The sequence below is a fragment of the Pelobates fuscus genome, chromosome 4, assembly GCF_036172605.1.
Source record: "Pelobates fuscus isolate aPelFus1 chromosome 4, aPelFus1.pri, whole genome shotgun sequence".
NCBI classification, from domain to species: Eukaryota; Metazoa; Chordata; class Amphibia; order Anura; family Pelobatidae; genus Pelobates; species Pelobates fuscus.
Window position 1 is genome coordinate 284,228,613 of NC_086320.1, and position 16,221 is coordinate 284,244,833.

Here is a 16,221-nt window from a genome sequence, read left to right on the forward strand (position 1 = left end):
TCATACCAACGTTTCTGTCGACCCTGGGCCGCATGGAGATGGTCCCGTGCCATCCGGGCCAACTGCTCCATGCGGTCCCGCATCTCCAGAACATAGGGTACAATAGGGACCCCCTCGTGTTCCATCTCCCCTTCCCAATGCTCCCGGATGAGGTCGAGGGGACCTCGAACCCTTCTTCCGTAGAGCAGTTCGAACGGGGAGAACCCAGTGGATTCCTGTGGCACCTCTCGATATGCAAACAAGAGGTGAGGCAGGAACCGCTCCCAGTCTCTGTATTCCGCGGTAAAGGTCCTCAGCAACTGCTTCAGGGTACCATTAAAGCGTTGACAGAGACCGTTCGTCTGGGGGTGGTAGGGTGAGCTGAGGAGGTTTTGAATACCGCAGACCTTCCATAACTGTTGGGTCAGATCTGCGGTAAATTGAGTCCCCCTGTCAGACAGTATTTCTCGGGGAAAGCCTACTCTAGTGAATATCCCCACTAGGGAACTGGCGACAGTGTGACGGCTTCCGGGTAGCGGGTAGCGTAGTCCACCACAGTAAGTATATATTTCTTACCGGATGGACTGGGGTTAGGTAGGGGTCCTACCAGGTCGACTGCCACCCGGCTAAACGGTTCCTCGATTATGGGCATAGGTGACAGACGAGCTTTAGGGTGGTCCCCTCTCTTCCCTACCCGCTGGCATATGTCGCATGTACTGCAGTAGCGCCGCACATCCTTGGAAATCCCTGGCCAGAAGAAGGTCTGGGCGATCCGATAGGTTGTGCGGTTACCCCCCAAATGTCCTGCTAGGGGAATATCATGGCCAATTCGGAGAAGCTCCAACCGGTACTTTCTGGGTACCACTAGTGGGCGCTTCTGCGAAGGGGCACAGCCCTTCTTCCTACTCACAGTCAGTCGGTATAACCTGTCATTTTCCCATACAAAACGTTCCTGTTCATCCCCCCCACTAGCGGCTATTTCCCGGTACGTCTATAGGGTGGGGTCCTCTCTAGTCTCCCTCCTAAACTCTTCTGGGGTGTCCCAAGTTAATGGCCTCTCTTCTATGTGTGTCCTACGTGTCTGTGTGTTGCTTACCTGGGTCTCCCGGCCTGTGGTGGCGTCATCGGCAAGCCTGCTCTGTGCTCGGGTGGTTACGGGGCAAGCTGCATCTGTGGTGGGCAAGTAGGCTGAAGTCAGAGGGCCAATATCGTTGCCCAATACGACCTCAGCAGGTAAATTATCCATGATGCCCACCGTGGTCTTTCCTGACCCAACCCCCCAGTCCAAGTGCACCCGGGCCGTGGGTAAACGAAATACATCCCACCGCTGCCACCAATGTAACGGCTACCCAGGTAGAGAGAGGGTATCTGCCGTTGGAGACGTCCTTTTCCCTGCAAGCTGCTGTGGAGAAGTAAAGCTGGCATAATCCCATCCACGATATCCAGAGTGAGAGTCAGGTTCAGCTGAAATAGAGCAGAGTAATATTCCCAAATAATCCCCTTCCAAGAACGAGACGAGGCTACGTTTTGAAGGGTCAAGAAGAACTGAGGACTGGAACACCCAGCCTGCTTTTTATTACGAAAAGGTACACACAGGACACTCCCAGGGGGAGGATGAAATTAACCAATCACATGCATGGTAACACCCCCACGTCTCCTCCCCTCAGATAAACACATAACATAATTATACGGCACACATTTTTAGTCAAGTTCTGGATGTACCCTAAAAACAGGGGGTACACATTTAAATCCAGCATTGCTGGATAGCCCTTGTTCAGGGGAGTAACATATCCGAAAATCAGTCAATTCGGACAATTGGTTCGGGAGATACAGAGTTCCAAAGTTTTGACCGACCGCACAGACCAACTAGCCAAAAATAGTTCCATGAGTTTTGGCCTTGCGGTCGGTCTCCGTTCGCATGGTGAAAAGACACGAAAATCTTGCCATCCATTCGAATCTCAGTGTTCGCTGAAATCCCCATAGATGATTAAGTATAACTACCGAACGGTGGGACGTTCGGTAGTTTCAGTACGAATTTATGGAGGTCTGGAGGACTCAGCGGTGTTCGCCTGTTTGCGTATCCGTTTTTAGTTCCATGCGGTTACAGGCAAACACCGCTGTTAGTGCGCAAGATGGCCGCGAACACGTGTAAAGTCCCGAAATGGCGGGCACCTATATTTTACACACGGAATTCGTACTGAACCATACGAACGGTTTTACTACCGAATCCCCCTATACTTTACACAGTGGATTCACTTAAACCATGCGAACGGAGGGAAATGAAACGAATAGAGGATTAAACTGTAATTCCCTTGCTTGCTTCACAGCCACCAGGGACTTGTAAGGATCTGCTACACTGTTTCCCTTTTGTGGAACACTCCGGCAGACCCGGATTGATCCTTTTCGGGTCAACTTGGGCTGTCTGGTCTGCTGCTACGGTAAAAGTTCCGTTTGCCTGGATAGTCCGTCAGCGTTTCCATTGAATCGGCCAGGGCGATACTGAATGCAGAAATTATATGGCTGTAGTGCTAAGCTCCATCTCAGTAAGCGTCCATTGTCTCCAGCTACTCGGTTCAGCCATACCAGGGGGTTATGATCGGTGATCAGAGTAAATTCCTGCCCATATAAGTATGGGGTAAGTTTCTTTAGGGCCCAAACTAGGGCTAAGCATTCTTTTTCCACTGCCGCGTAACTCACTTCTCTGGGCAACAGTTTTCTGCTAAGGTACGCGACAGGGTGTTCTCCCCCATCCTCTCCGATCTGGCTCAGAACTGCCCCCAGTCCGTACATGGATGCATCTGTATGGACGACAAATCTTTTGTTAGGGACGGGGGCAGATAGAACAGGTGCATTGATCAGAGCATTTTTCAAGGCTTGAAAGGCTGTTTCACAGGCCGGAGACCACAGGACTATCCTAGGCAAGTTCTTTTTAGTTAAGTCTGTCAGGGGTTTAGCGATAGCACTATAGTCCGGGACAAATTTCCTGTAGTATCCTGCTGTCCCTAAGAATGCCAATACCTGCGTCTTGGTGTGGGGTGTGGGCCAGTTAGCTACCACCTCAACCTTAGCGGGTTCTGGGCGTTGTTTCCCACAACCTACCCTGTGTCCCAGGTACTGGACTTCGGCCATGCCGAAGTTACATTTTTCTGGTTTCAGAGTCAGGCCTGCGGCCCGAATCTGATCCAGTACAGCCTCTACGTGTCTCAAGTGTTCCCCCCATGTTTCACTATAGATCGCTATGTCATCCAGGTACGCGCAGGCGAAGTCCTGGAAGCCATCAAGAAGTCTATCGACCAAGCGCTGAAAGGTAGCTGGGGCGTTCTTCATCCCAAATGGCATGACCTTAAATTGGTACAAGCCAAATGGGGTGACGAACGCCGACTTGGGGATAGCCTCCTTGGCCAGGGGAATCTGCCAGTATCCCTTGCATAAATCAATGGTGGTCAGATATCTCCCCCTGGCAATGCGGTCTAATAGTTCGTCCACTCTGGGCATTTGTCACGGTACGGTCATTGAGTCGTCTATAGTCTACACAAAATCTAGTAGCTCCGTCCTTTTTGGGCACTAGGACTACTGGCGAAGCCCAGGGGCTGTCAGATGGCTCTATGACTCCTAACCTTAACATCTCTTGTACTTCCTTTTTCATTTCTTCCCTGACTGCCTCAGGGATTCTGTAAGGGGTCTGCCTAAGGGGCACTTGTCCTGGGGTCTCGACATAGTGGGTCACTAGCGGGGTGTATCCTGGTTCCTGAGCGAACGTTAATTTCTTTTCCATTATCAGCTGTCTAAGTTGGCCCTTTTCGGCTGCGGTTAGCCGCTCCCCTAGTTGGATGGTGTCCAGTAAGCTAGGGGATTTTCTGGGTGCTAATAGGTCTGGGATGGGTAGGTTATCGGGGTCCTTGGTAGCAGAAATGCATATAGCGGCAATATCCTCTGGCCGCTCTTGGTATTCTATTAGTAAATTTACATGAAAGGTTTTCTGGATTCTCTCATCTTTATTGCTGGCAATCACATAAGTAGTGTCGCAGATCTGCGCTACTACTTTGTAAGGGCCCTGCCATGACGTCTGGAGTTTATTTCCCTTTACTGGTCTAAGTACCAGCACCTTCTGACCCACCTGGAAGGTTCTCTGTCGGGCGCCCCGATCATACCAACGTTTCTGTCGACCCTGGGCCGCATGGAGATGGTCCCGTGCCATCCGGGCCAACTGCTCCATGCGGTCCCGCATCTCCAGAACATAGGGTACAATAGGGACCCCCTCGTGTTCCATCTCCCCTTCCCAATGCTCCCGGATGAGGTCGAGGGGACCTCGAACCCTTCTTCCGTAGAGCAGTTCGAACGGGGAGAACCCAGTGGATTCCTGTGGCACCTCTCGATATGCAAACAAGAGGTGAGGCAGGAACCGCTCCCAGTCTCTGTATTCCGCGGTAAAGGTCCTCAGCAACTGCTTCAGGGTACCATTAAAGCGTTGACAGAGACCGTTCGTCTGGGGGTGGTAGGGTGAGCTGAGGAGGTTTTGAATACCGCAGACCTTCCATAACTGTTGGGTCAGATCTGCGGTAAATTGAGTCCCCCTGTCAGACAGTATTTCTCGGGGAAAGCCTACTCTAGTGAATATCCCCACTAGGGAACTGGCGACAGTGTGACGGCTTCCGGGTAGCGGGTAGCGTAGTCCACCACAGTAAGTATATATTTCTTACCGGATGGACTGGGGTTAGGTAGGGGTCCTACCAGGTCGACTGCCACCCGGCTAAACGGTTCCTCGATTATGGGCATAGGTGACAGACGAGCTTTAGGGTGGTCCCCTCTCTTCCCTACCCGCTGGCATATGTCGCATGTACTGCAGTAGCGCCGCACATCCTTGGAAATCCCTGGCCAGAAGAAGGTCTGGGCGATCCGATAGGTTGTGCGGTTACCCCCCAAATGTCCTGCTAGGGGAATATCATGGCCAATTCGGAGAAGCTCCAACCGGTACTTTCTGGGTACCACTAGTGGGCGCTTCTGCGAAGGGGCACAGCCCTTCTTCCTACTCACAGTCAGTCGGTATAACCTGTCATTTTCCCATACAAAACGTTCCTGTTCATCCCCCCCACTAGCGGCTATTTCCCGGTACGTCTATAGGGTGGGGTCCTCTCTAGTCTCCCTCCTAAACTCTTCTGGGGTGTCCCAAGTTAATGGCCTCTCTTCTATGTGTGTCCTACGTGTCTGTGTGTTGCTTACCTGGGTCTCCCGGCCTGTGGTGGCGTCATCGGCAAGCCTGCTCTGTGCTCGGGTGGTTACGGGGCAAGCTGCATCTGTGGTGGGCAAGTAGGCTGAAGTCAGAGGGCCAATATCGTTGCCCAATACGACCTCAGCAGGTAAATTATCCATGATGCCCACCGTGGTCTTTCCTGACCCAACCCCCCAGTCCAAGTGCACCCGGGCCGTGGGTAAACGAAATACATCCCACTGCTGCCACCAATGTAACGGCTACCCAGGTAGAGAGAGGGTATCTGCCGTTGGAGACGTCCTTTTCCCTGCAAGCTGCTGTGGAGAAGTAAAGCTGGCGTAATCCCATCCACGATATCCAGAGTGAGAGTCAGGTTCAGCTGAAATAGAGCAGAGTAATATTCCCAAATAATCCCCTTCCAAGAACGAGACGAGGCTACGTTTTGAAGGGTCAAGAAGAACTGAGGACTGGAACACCCAGCCTGCTTTTTATTACGAAAAGGTACACACAGGACACTCCCAGGGGGAGGATGAAATTAACCAATCACATGCATGGTAACACCCCCACGTCTCCTCCCCTCAGATAAACACATAACATAATTATACGGCACACATTTTTAGTCAAGTTCTGGATGTACCCTAAAAACAGGGGGTACACATTTAAATCCAGCATTGCTGGATAGCCCTTGTTCAAGGGAGTAACATATCCGAAAATCAGTCAATTCGGACAATTGGTTCGGGAGATACAGAGTTCCAAAGTTTTGACCGACCGCACAGACCAACTAGCCAAAAATAGTTCCATGAGTTTTGGCCTTGCGGTCGGTCTCCGTTCGCATGGTGAAAAGACACGAAAATCTTGCCATCCATTCGAATCTCAGTGTTCGCTGAAATCCCCATAGATGATTAAGTATAACTACCGAACGGTGGGACGTTCGGTAGTTTCAGTACGAATTTATGGAGGTCTGGAGGACTCAGCGGTGTTCGCCTGTTTGCGTATCCGTTTTTAGTTCCATGCGGTTACAGGCAAACACCGCTGTTAGTGCGCAAGATGGCCGCGAACACGTGTAAAGTCCCGAAATGGCGGGCACCTATATTTTACACACGGAATTCGTACTGAACCATACGAACGGTTTTACTACCGAATCCCCCTATACTTTACACAGTGGATTCACTTAAACCATGCGAACGGAGGGAAATGAAACGAATAGAGGATTAAACTGTAATTCCCTTGCTTGCTTCACAGCCACCAGGGACTTGTAAGGATCTGCTACAACATCTCTTTTTTTTGTTAATATGTAAGTACACTCTGATGTTATATGTAGACTTGTGCATGGTGAGAAAATTTGATTCAACGGAACCATTTGTCGATAATTCAATAAAACTTACAAAAAGGGTGCAACAATGCACCAAATAGTACATTGTAAAATATATACATAATCTAAATGTATAAATTATAATCTAAAGGTATATATTATACTAAAGAAGGTATATATATATATATATATATATATATATATATATATATATATATATATATACACAGTATCTCACAAAAGTGAGTACACCCCTGACATTTTTTTATATTTTATTATATCTTTTCATGTTACAAAACCGAAGAAATTACACTCTGCTACAATGTAAAGTTGTAAGTGTACATCCTGTATAACAGTGTAAATTTGCTGTCCCCTCAAAATAACTCAACACACAGCCATTAATGAAAAGACACTAAGGGGTCAGCGCTATTAAACCAGAGTAAAATAAATAGGATAATGCAGCAACCCTATACAAGGTTTCCCTCACAACCCTTGAGGGTAATCAAGGAAAAGAAATACAAAAACAAGGTAGGGCTGCGCCACAATACAACAGTACAATAGTGAAAAGAGTACTTTTATGATAGGCAATAGTCTTATATGAGGTACTTAAGTCCAATGTTAGTCTTTTGAGCCAAAAGGGTGGTAGTCCTTGCTCTTCTCAGGTGTTTCGTGTATATATAGAGAAAAGGGCGATAGAAGATAGAGAAACTAATAGTGTGATATGTTTCACTTGGTGTAGATACAATAATAAAATAATAGGGTTGCACTCACATTTGGTAGAGCTTAAGCCAGCTCTGGTGTGTATAGCATACAGCAATAAAATCCCCACTTATAGGATATGATGTAAGTGGTCCTAGTGATGAAGATATCAGGAACCCAGAAAACAGAATAAAAGGCGACAATAGTGCTCTCAATAAAATATAAATAGTCAGTAAGATATAATAAAAAATATACTCACAAATTTAGAGCAGGCTGACTGCTCTATGACAACAGCAGAGTAAAGGAGGTTAAAAAATAGTAGTTGGTGCCAGGTTGTTTGTAGGAGATCAAATTATAAAAGATGATGGTACAAATAATAGATAAAGTAACCAAAATCTATTTATTAAATTTAAAAACAATTTGCATACATCCAAACGCGTTTCGCCAAAAGGCTTTATCAATGGAGTACAAACATACAACCTGGCTTGCTTGAGTTTATATAGGAATAAAATTAATTAAAATTGGCAACAAAATTTCACCAGCCAGTCATAGATTAATATAGGTTTACTTATATAAAACTTAACAGAGCCTTGAAGATTATAAAGGCATCACTTTTAAGACATGTTTTATACTAAGTATATATGTAAAATGAGTATTTATTAAATATATATCGGTAAGAGTAGGCAGGCCACGTGATGCACATCATCAGCACATCATACAGCAGCCACAAGGGTTTATGGGGGCTGTAGTGCCAATGTAAAACGGAACTGTAGTTTGGCTGTAATGGGTAGTAATTAGTCTGCTTGCAAATGTGGAGAAAGCCGCATGCGCTGTGAAGACTCACACATAAAGGTTCGGGAAAATGCAGAACGGGAAATTAGCCGCATGCGCAGTGGGGGAGAAAAGGAGTGTAAGGCACATGTGCAGTCAGGCAATGTGTCTTTTGGGTTCTATTGGACGTAAACTGGGTGATTTTAGATTTTGTGTATGAGTCAGTGCTTTTGCATACTTTACAGCATTTACATTTAAAAAAAATCTTTGGTTTCAGATAGTAAGGAAGATTGATGTTTGTGGGTCTTTTCACTGGTAAAATTAAAGGTTAGGATTGATTAAAAATTAGGGGCTCCTCTAAAGACAATATCTGGTCTCTCCCTGGTATGATATTTTTGACGATATCATCTTGTTTTAGTAAGTGCCAATGTTTTTTACTATTTTTTTTTAATTTGATTGCTTTTATTATTAAAACCCAAGAAAATCGTGAGGGTGGGAGGATTGTAACTATGGTTTTCTTTGTTAAGTTAAAAGGTTGGTTCCATCTTTCTTTTTATTCACCTCTCTTGTGTTTTTTCAAATTGGCTGGTGAATAGTTTTTTCAATAAATTCATGTATTAAAAAATGAGCTTGTTTATTAAAATCTTTAATCTGTGAACAATTTCTCCGTAATTGTAGAAATTGGCTTTTGGGTGCACTTTCCAGCCATGCCTTATAGTGGCAGCTGGACTGATCAATGCTGTGTTAGTGCACACCTTTTTAAAAAAAGGTTTTAGTATTAAGTGTCCCATGTTTGATAAAAATCTCTAAGTCTTAAAAATTAATAGTGGTCCTACTATGTTTGCATGTTAGAATAATTCCTCTGTCATTAGTATTAAGGTAGTTTATAAAAGAGTTGAGTGAATCCTCTGAGTCTTCCCATATAAAAAAAGAGGTCATCAATGTATCTAAAATAGGTAACCAGGTTTGCCCGCCAGGCATGCTCCCCCAGATGGTAGTGAAGAGGTTAGCATAACTGAGGGCAAACCTGGTCCCCATGGTAGTGCCTCTCTTCTGAAGATAAAAACAATTAAGAAACCAGAAATAATTGTTCTTTAAAATAATATCTATACCCTCTAAAATGAACTCAATTTAAATGTCTGAGATTCTTTTTTCACTTTTTAGAATCTTCCTAATGGCTTGACATCCTTTGTCATGTGGGATTATGGTATATAACGACTGGACACCTCAAGTGACTGAGATAAAATTTAGTTGCCAATTATAATTTTGCAAAAATCTTAAAAGCGACATGAAATCTTTTAAATAAGACTACATTAGTTTAAGGTAAGGTTAGAGGAGAGTGTCTATATATTGAGATAAATTACTAAAAAAAGTGAGCTAATCCCTGATACGATTGGCCTTCGTGGGGTAATATTTGTGTGAATCTTAGGCAAAAAATATATTACAGGAATTTTAGGGTATTTGATATATAAAAAAATGATTTCATGCTTATTTAAAATGTTATGATCTGCACCGTTCTTTAAAAATAAGGATAAAACATTTTGTATTTGAGGTGGAGGGTCTGATAATAGATTTTAACCCCTTAAGGACACATGACATGTGTGACATGTCATGATTCCCTTTTATTCCAGAAGTTTGGTCCTTAAGGGGTTAAAACACATGGATATTATTTAACTGTCTATTAGATTCTTCTAAACACATGTTACTAGATAAAATAACCAACCGTCCACCTTTATCTGCCAGCTTTTCACTATTGTACTGTTGTATTGCAGCCCTACATTGTTTTTGTATTTCTTTTCCTTGATTGCACAGCCATTAATGTCTAATCTGTTGGCAGCAAAAGTGAGTACCCCCCTAAGTAGAAATGTCCAAATTGGGCCCAAAGTGTCAATATTTTGTGTGGCCACCATTATTTTCCAGCACTGCCTTAACCCTCATCGGCATGGAGTTCGCCATAGCTTCACAGGTTACCACTAGAGTCCTCATGAGAGATGACATCACGGAGCTGGTGTATGTTAGAGACCTTGCGCTCCTCCATCTTCCGTTTGAGGATGCCCCACAAATGCTCAATAGGGTTTAGGTCTGGAGACATGCTTGGCCAGTCCTTCACCTTTACCTTCAGCTTCTTGAGCAAGGTAGTGGTCATCTTGGAGGTGTGTTTGGGGTCATTATCATGTTGGAATACTGGCCTGCGGCCCAGTCTCCGCAGAAAGGAGATCATGCTATGCTTCAGTATTACACAGTACATGTTGGCATTCATGGTTCCCTTAATGAACCCCAGTGCCGGCAGCACTCATGCAGGCCCAGACCATGACACTCCCACCACCATGCTTGACTGTAGGCAAGATACACTTGTCTTTGTACTCCTCACCTTGTTGCCGCCACATACGCTTAACACCATCTGAACCAAAGTTTATCTTGGTCTCATCGGACCACAGGACATGGTTCCAGTAATCCATATCCTTAGTCTGCTTGTCTTCAGCAAACTGTTTGCAGGCTTTCTTGTGCATCAACTTTAGAAATGGCTTCCTTCTAGGACGACAGCCATGCAGACTAATTTGATGCAGTGTGCGGCGTATGGTCCGAGCACTGACAGGCTGACCCCCCACCCCTTCAACCTCTGCAGCAATGCTGGCAGCACTCATACATCTATTTCCCCAAAACAACCTCTGGATATGACCCTGAGCATGTGCACTCAACTTCTTTGGTCGACCATGGCGAGGCCTGTTCTGAGTGGAACCTGTCCTGTGAAACCGATGTATGCTCTTGCCAACTGTGCTGCAGCTCAGTTTCAGGGTCTTGGCAATCTTCTTATAGCCTAGGTCATCTTTATGTAGAGCAATAATTCTTTTTTCAGATCCTCAGAGAGTTCTTTGCCATGAGGTGCCATGTTAACTTCCAGTGACCAGTATGAGAGAGTGTGAGAGCGATAACACCAAATTTAACACACTTGCTCCCCATTCACACCTGAGACCTTGTAACACTAACGAGTCACATGACACCGAGGGAGGGAAAATGGCTAATTGGGCCCAATTTGGACACTTCCACTTAGGGGTTTACTTACTTTTGTTTCCAACTGTTTGGACATTAATGGCTGTGTGTTGAGTTATTTTGAGGGGACAGCAAATTTACACTGTTATACAGGCTGTACACTTACTACTTTACATTGTAGCAGAGTGTCACTTCGTCAGTGTTGTCACATGAAAAGATATAATAAAATATTTACAAAAATGTGAGGGGTGTACTCAATTTTGTGAGATACTGTATATATATATATTGTGCAGTACAGTGATACAAGAAATTTCTCACCACTTAGTTCACAGGTCAAGTGAGAAAAAGTACCTGGGTGGAGTGAGTAAAATCAACATTTACTGTCTTTCCCAACAATCATCTCTTTTGTTTTGGCATCCCAGGCAGAATTCAGAATCACAACTTAATACGAACACGCTCAGCCATTACGTATTTCGTTTGGTTCATGATTCAGCTACATTTCGGCTCGGTGTTTATAATTTTATATAATATGATTGAATTTAAGTTTGGACCAGAATGAATCTCCAAGTCTATTTATATGGTATGCACACCTATGACAATCGTGAACACACACATACACAGACTCATACACACACATTCATACACACACAATTATTTTTTCTTTCTTTTTTAAAAAAATCAAACCAATGAGGTTTCTTATCTTGATAGGGAGGTGTAGTGGAGCCTCCTCCCTGAGGTCCATTGGTTTGCTGCTGGATCTCTCTTAACTGATTGGCCAGTTGCTTTCTACTATGATGCCGTGCTGGGGTGATGTGACATCCTGGCTTCCAGCATCACTGTATGGCATGTGAGGGAGCTGAGCAATCATTACAGAGAGATTCCAGCAGACCTCCCACTGCCCACTCTGTGGCCACACACAAAGACTGCAGAGCAGACACTTGCCATGTGGCACCCCTGCCAGCAATGAGTCGGTCACCGGTCTGGCGAAAGAAGGGAGCTCTGTGCACCTTCCTGATTCATTTCACCCAATGCAGACTGCCCTACATTGGTTCAAATAAAACTGTAAATGTTCTGAATTAATTCAGCAAATGCATAAACATGAACTGATCTATATACCTGATTCCTGCAAGAATAATGAAACAAGTTAAAATAAAATCAAGAGGCAAAAAAAAGGGTAAATGTATATTTGTAATACATTTGCATTGCTCATATAAAGGCATAGCAACAGTTTGCTCTAAGTACCTATGTATAACTAGGATATAACAGCATCTTTACGTGACGTTGTTGTCCACACACTTATGTCTGATTTGATAATCACTTTAATTCCAAAGAGCTTCTGCAGGAGCTGCAGACTTTACTGAAACCCCTAAGGAGAGGAAATGGCACATTAAAATTGCACAATTCTGGTTATAATTCTCATTCTTAACCTATTAGAGTATTAATGCAGAAAATAAAAAATCACTTCCTGCCTGATCCGAACTCCATTGATGTAAAAACCTCAGAATCCTCTTACACTTGTGTAATTCACATAAATATACAACAGCCGCTTTAAAAGCCATCTGCGAATTCTAGCCCCCAGTGATAGAAATTCAGTAAAGCATTACCTTTACATTCCCTCTGGAGCACACTGGACTTCTCGTGTGAGAAAGTAATTACCACAATACCATGACTGAGGCCTCTGGGGCGTATTCACTAAGCAGTGAGCTAATTTAAGCAGGCTTATGACCAATTAACAAAATGTAAACCAAAACAGTTGTAAAAACATCAGAAAAATCTGCCGATATAGAAATACTTCCAACGTCTTGTTTTAGTCTACATTTTCTGTCATGCAATTCACTGTTTAATGAGCAAACCCCTTTGCAATGTTAGCCGTTATAAAAGGAAAACTAAAGCCTTTGTTTACTTCCTAGAAGCTATGGGTGAATTTGTAAACCTGATGGTATACGTTTAAAATATCACTGTTGAAGTGGTAAGTTTTAAATGTCAACATCCCTAAAACAACAATGTAATGCTGCTGTAGTCATATTAATGCATGGACATTACACCAAAATGAACAATGCTGTTTATAATGATGCTAGGGTAAGGTTAGGTTAGGTGAATGGTTAAGGTAATTCACAGGGAAGTATAGGTTTAGATCGGAACTGAAGCATTAAAGGAACACTCTAATGTTACAAATACGGATATGTATCCAACAGCATTCCAGTCTCACCATGGCCACCGCTCCACTTTATTCTGAGATCATCTTGGCTAATCAAATGTTTCTCCAAAGAGAAAATTATGCCTCTCTGGGGGAGACTTAAAATAATATTACAAGCACCATAACCAATTTTTAAGCACAAGTTGTAGTGGTTATGGAGCCAGAAGTGGAGCCCCCGCTTATTGTAAGTAGTCAATATGTTTTAGAGGTGTGTGACTTCTTACATCAAGCATGTCAAACTCAAAGGCTAGCATGGGCCAAATAAACAAGGTTTAAGTTTATGTGGGCCGCAACAAAAAAAAAAATCCCTTAAATTTTCATAGAAACGTAGTAGACCCCTACTAGACCCCATTCCCCCCCTGTACTAAATCCCAGTCCACCCCCTCTATACTAAATCCCAATCTCCCCCTCTACTAAATCCCAGCATCCCCCTCTACTAAACCCCAGTCCCCCCCTCTGTACTAAATCCCAGTACCCCCCTCTGTACTAAATCCCAGTCCCCCCCTCTTCTAAACCCCAGCATCCCCCTCTACTAAACCCCAGCATCCGCCTCTGTACTAAATCCCAGTCCCCCCTATACTAAATCCCAGAACCCCCCTCTATTAAATCCCAGCACCCCCCTCTACTAAACCCCAGCCTTTGTTTAAAAAAAAAAAAATAATAATATTAGCCAACAAGCAGACTCCATTTACATTGCCGCTGCCAGTATGCGACTCTGGAGTCCAGCCTCTGGTATAACCCCAATGGCGCCGTCTGTACCCTGTGTTAAAGTAGATCCTCACGCTACTCCTTGAAAACCTGTGAAGGTGGAGCACGTTGACATCACGTCGGAATGTGACATGGCGTTGCGTGCCTTGGTGCACCTCCAGGTCTGCCACTGCCCAGCCGCGCCCTTTGCAACACTGACCAACATACACTGACAGACACACACACTTACTGACAGACACACTCACTCACTGACAGACACACACACTGACAGACACACACACTGACAGACACACACACACTCAGTGACAGACAGACAGGGCCGCAAAGATATTCACTGTGGGCCGCATGCGACCCGCAGGCCGTGTGTTTGACATGCTTGTCTCACATAGTGTTTTACTGGGCACCACACATACAGTGCATGGCTAACTTGTTGGCTTAGAGTGTCACCTGACCACGCTCAATAAGCTAAGAATTTGCTGGCGCTATATACATAATAAAATAATAATAAAATAATTTAGAAAATGGAGGCTTCCACACCCAGCTGGCACAGATAATGTTCCAATTCTGCTTTTAAAATGTTGTTTGTAAAAATGCACCACACTTTTAACATGTTATGTGTTTTATATATATTTATGTTTTCCACCTCCTATACCCATAAAGTAAAGACATAATTGTACATCATATATTCATTAAGATCCCACTACATGCAATATCAATTATTACCAATCTAACCTATTCATTCCTAGTTGTTACAGTACCCAACTTATCTAAAAAATTGGACAAATATTGTACATTGCAAAGCAACAGGAGGGGAAAAAAATGTAAGGATCCAATGCATTTCAGAGCAGTCAGGAAAACAATGCATTTGCATATTTCATATCCTGAACATACAGAAGTAGATTCGGTTATTAAGAAATATTTAAAAAAAAATAAAATAAAAATGATATGTCTATAGAAATGACATTGTGTTGTAACATGCCATCACATGTGTTTCTGTCGGAGCTTTACACCAGCTTTCAGCACTGCTGTCTGTGTTGCTAGAACCTGGCTAAAGATCAAACAGGAAACTTATCTCCACTTCACGGTATCTCACCAGAGAGACATTATCTCAGCCACAATGTATCCAAGTGATTGGGTCTAAGATTCTTGTAAACTGGTCCAATTGTGCCCTTGTCAGATCCCCGAGTCTCCCTTGGAGGGTAAAGGCAGCCCAGTGCCCTGCACGGATTGGCTGAGGATCCTGGGTGATGCATGACAGGCTGCCCATGCTATTGGCCTCCTCAGTTGCAGAGTCTGTTGGGGGAGGACCAGCCAGAGCTGTGGAGATAGAACACTGAGATTGATACATTTCCTGAGGACTGCACGGATACTGTGAATACATCGCTTGGTTACTGGGATTACTGGAGGGACACACCGCATTCAGCTGGCAGGTAAGCTTTATTCAGCATGCCTTCTATTAAACAGCACACTGAACTTTAATAAATCGCTTTATTTATAGGGAATCTGCTTCTACCCCCAGCCTTTCTTCAAACCTTCCCCAGCTGCTTTGCAATGTGCATTCGTTTGTCGAGGGGTTTCTCTGTCTGCCTTGAGTCTGTTTGTAAAATAAGTGGGGGATGTAACTCTCCAGGGAATGCAATAGGATAGACGGGGATTGAAACATTGAAACTGCACATAGTGGAATATTATTGCGAATAACTGACTATCATTGCATGTAGTGGAACATTATTACATAGGACTAATAGCGACACACAATAAAAAAATAAAAAAATAAATAATCGGTTATTCCCCCACGCAGAGACATAAAAATCACAATTCCAGTACTGCCACTTTAATACAGAGGTTCTATGTATATCTATTACAATAATTCCAGAAAACTATGCATATAATTAGAGTATACCCATGGGATGGGTGACAGTTTAACTCTTTCTAGCAGGCCCTTGGAGGCTACGGTGTCCTCCGGTATGGGTGAATAGCTATACATAAATGAATGTATTGTTGCTAATAAAATTATTTTTGTATAAACATTCTAAACGATTATAAAAAAAAAACAAAAAAAAACCTCGCTAATATTTTCCTTGTAATTAACTTTAACCCTTGGTGGACTGTAACGCAGTCTGAGGCCTTTTCATCTGTTAGACTCCAACTCCCATTTCTGGCTTGACTTCGAGAGATGGGAGTTACAGTTCAACAGGGCTCAGATTAACCCATTAGGTACCAATAGGAAGAGGCTCATGCGCTCAGGGTATGATTAACACACCCCTTCACATTCTCTAGATCTGATCACTGTTGCAGATCATCAAGGAACATTTTTCCTTCTTACAAAGTCTAGTACGTGGGCTCAGTTTAAGAGCA

At 43.9% G+C, this 16,221-nt stretch overlaps 1 protein-coding gene across 2 annotated transcripts in view; it reads left to right on the forward strand.

The window, feature by feature from the left end:
• The first annotated feature begins 15,178 nt into the window (after positions 1-15,178).
• Positions 15,179-16,221, forward strand: part of TMEM108 (transmembrane protein 108) — a 240,388-nt gene continuing 239,345 nt past the window's right edge. For both annotated transcript variants that reach the window (XM_063450666.1, XM_063450668.1), the window contains exon 1: positions 15,179-15,296. The gene's annotated coding sequence lies outside the window, so the exon portion shown is untranslated. The remainder of the gene's footprint in view (positions 15,297-16,221) is intronic.